Source organism: Quercus suber, unplaced genomic scaffold, assembly GCF_002906115.3.
Source record: "Quercus suber isolate HL8 unplaced genomic scaffold, Cork oak 2.0 scaffold_87, whole genome shotgun sequence".
In the NCBI taxonomy this organism is placed as follows: Eukaryota; Viridiplantae; Streptophyta; class Magnoliopsida; order Fagales; family Fagaceae; genus Quercus; species Quercus suber.
Window position 1 is genome coordinate 1,384,657 of NW_027069552.1, and position 3,572 is coordinate 1,388,228.

The 3,572-nt window shown below is 36.4% G+C and overlaps 1 long non-coding RNA gene across 2 annotated transcripts; it reads left to right on the forward strand.

Annotated features, from left to right (window-relative positions):
• On the forward strand, positions 1-3,143 carry LOC136067840 (uncharacterized). 2 transcript variants are annotated; one of them, XR_010629254.1, is made up of 5 exons: positions 1-469; positions 580-615; positions 1,921-2,219; positions 2,305-2,588; positions 2,761-3,143. It is a non-coding gene; the product is annotated as an uncharacterized LOC136067840 (long non-coding RNA). The 2 variants fall into 2 exon arrangements; XR_010629253.1 differs by lacking the exons at positions 1-469; positions 580-615 and having other exon boundaries at positions 963-2,219; positions 2,761-3,138.
• Positions 3,144-3,572: the final 429 nt, after the last annotated feature.

Here is a 3,572-nt window from a genome sequence, read left to right on the forward strand (position 1 = left end):
GCTTAACAAAATTCCCAAAATCCCCCCACTACCCACATCTTCTCCAAAATTGCTTCTCTTTGCTCTATTAACAAAAATCCCAAAATCCTCCACTACCCACATCTACTCCAAAATTCCTTTTTCCTTTTTCTGTTAACAAAATTCCCATAATCCCCCACTACCTACATCTTCTCCAAAATTGCTTCTCTTTGCTCTATTAACAAAAATCCCAAAATCCTCCACTACCCACATCTACTCCAAAATTCCTTTTTCTGTTAACAAAATTCCCATAATCCCCCACTGCCTACATCTTCTCCAAAATTTCATCTCCTTCCTAAATTTTCTATCTCCCTCCTCTCTAAAATCTTATTTTCCCGCTACTAGAGATCTATTTATATGGGTATTGTCTTTCTCTCACCCTCAGTTGCTGCTATCTCTTCTCAAGGAAATTTTCTCTTTCATTCTTCTCTTAGGTCTGCAATTTCCACAGGTATTGCTCCCTCTCTCTCTCTTCTTTTCTCTATTGTTTTCTACTACTAGAGATCTATTTGTATGGGTAGTTCCTTTTTCTCACCCGCAGTTGTTTCTCTCTCTTCTCAGGATTTTTTTTCTGCCTTAGATTTGTAATTTCTACAGGTACTGCCCTCTATTTTTTGTTATTCATAACAATTTTAGATTTGCCATATTTGATATATTGAGATTGGAAACAGTGACCTTGATCAGCTAGCCAATTTGGCGACAAAGCATAACAATGTGATATATATATATATATATATATATATTTTTAACAAAAGATTTTTATTCAATTGTGCATTTTGGCATTATATTTTGGAGTATATATAATTTGGCGACAAAGCATAACAATGTGATATATATATATATATATATATATATATATTTTTAACAAAAGATTTTTATTCAATTGTGCATTTTGGCATTATATTTTGGAGTATATATATTAACATGTCTGACATATAGCAAAATGTAATCTGTGCGGGTGACTTTAAACAATTAAAATTCAGAAATTCAGAATCAATTAATTAATATTAGGAGGCAGAGAGTTGAAAGTTATCTATTGAAGTGTGAAAGTTTTCTATTGAAGTGTGGGTCTGTGTCAAAGTTATTTATTAAAGTATGAACATTACTCTTAAGGAATTTGGTGGTCGGTTACCCACGCACTTGGTATTTTGGTCATTCATATTTAATATTTTATTTTAATTATCATCTTGTTCAATTATTTAAGGGATAATTACAGTAAACTCACCTGTGGTATGACCCGTTTTCACTTTGCCTGCCCGGGGTTTAAAACTTTACACTTTTCCCGCTTGAACTTCAATCTGTTACCCATCCATTACCCACCTTACCCTCAAATGTTAGAAAAACACATTTTTATTCAAAATCAGAACATAACAAGGATAACAAACATGAACCATTGAATCTTTTCCTCATGAGCCCTAAAAACACGAAAATCCCCATAGAAACCCTATTCTGCATCTGATATTGAAATAGTGCTACAAGTGTAGACCTAGATGAACAACGGGTTGTTCGAGGGACTAAAATCCTGGTAAGAAATCAGTCATTATTTGGGTTTTTACTTTGGGTTTGTGGTTGTTTTATAGTTTTTTGAGTAATCAGTCAATGATCAATGTTACATGTAATGGAATGAGAATATTGGTTGTGTTTGTTGATGTTTATGAAAAATGTGACCACCCATTGTTTGGATTTATGTTTGTTTATGGGCATTTTGTCTATCGTGGTCATTGTGTCTCACAGTGGAGCCAAGGTTCTGTTAAGTTTAAATTTTAGTGTTTGCATGTGCTATTTAGTAAAATAGAAACAAAATGAAAGCAAAAAATGTGGTCCCTCTGATGTGTGTGTTGCATCCCAAAAGCAAAATAGAAACATGTAAGTGTTTACTACACCCATCCATGTTACTACAAGGATGCTTTTGTGGAGACATACAAGAGACTCATACCTCCCATGCCTAGCCAGTCTGAGTGGATGTTAAGTGGCCAACCCAAGCCTGTTGCACATACTATCTATAAGCCACCAGGCAGGCCACCCATGAAAAGGAAGAGATATGCTGATGAGCCAAGGACCCCTTATAAGGTGTTTAGAGCAAACAAGCCAATGAGGTATGGAAGGTGTCAAAAGGAAGGGCACAATGCAAGGGGATGGAAGACCACTGTCACTGGTGAGACACCATGGGAAAGGAGGTAGAGATTGCAAAAAGGAAATCTGTAAGTTTTTACAAATTTTTTTTTTTATTCAAATGCAAAATACCAATAACTGACATTGTAAAAACATGCTCATATTTGGTTACAGGGAAGTAGAAGGCCTTCTACATGTAGACAAGGATCCCAGGCCCCATCTTCATCACAGGCCCAATCCTCAGCTTAGGCCCAATTTGCTTCCCAAGCCCTATCCTCATCTCAACCCCTAGCATCATCTCAGCCCCCACCAACAAATCAGTCTTACACTATGGCCTCATCCTCATCCAACCAGGCATCAGGGTCACAGCCACCAGCTCCACAGCCATCAACTCCACAGCCACCAGCTCAGACTCCATGGTCACAGAACCCAAGCCAGTGGTACTCTTCAGAATTCAGGTACATAGTTAGAGGAACTCCTTGGTTCTCTTCAAGCCAGCTAGCACCACACACCCTTGTAGAAACATGGGACACTAGAGCCCCATCATCATAGGTACTGTAGTGTTAGGTTGATGTCTTATTCATAAACTGTGATACTGGTAGCTAACATGTGAATTCTTGTACTTTGTAGACTATAAGACCACCTGCTACCAGAGGAGCTGCTTTGAGAGGAAGGGGTGATGCAGCTAAGACTTAGAAATGTAAAACAAGATGTGGAAAGGCTAGTTGTAGTGGGAGAGGCAGGGGCAGAGGCAGTAAAGGAAGACTAAGTCAAGAAACTTTTGCTACTATGTATTAGGGTTATGTAGTGTGTTGAGATTTGTAGACAATGGCAAGACATTTTTTTTTTTTATATATGTTGTTCAAACACTTTTTGTATTTTTGTAAGTTTTGTAAACAATGAGCAGGTGCAATTGTTTTGGTTGTTGTACCAAATGCTCTATATTTACTTGTGGTTGATGATAGACTATTCAATGCCACCTTAAATATGTATATAATTTCCCAACTTAATGGCAGGTGTTTAGAATTATTATTTTGATTATTGCAGTTGAACATATATGAGTTTGTTTATGTGTGTATGTATTGAATATAGCAGTTTCTTTTGAATACAACAGGTGTATATGTTGAATAGTAGGTTTATGTGTGCATTTGTTGTCTTTTCTTGCAAATTGACAGATAGTTGTCATGCACTTTAACCTTTAAACAATTCACTTTCAATACAATTATCTTCACATAATGCACTTTATACACAAACCAACACAGCTCACAACATCCAACAAAACACCAACAGCTCACAACTAGCCAATTCACTTTAAACAAGAATACCAACAACATCTAACATAAATAACACTTTATCTTAAAAAGGGCTTATATTATTAAGTGGCTTTAAGCCAACGACATCTACCATCTTACATAGTTCTATTACACTACAATTGAGGACCA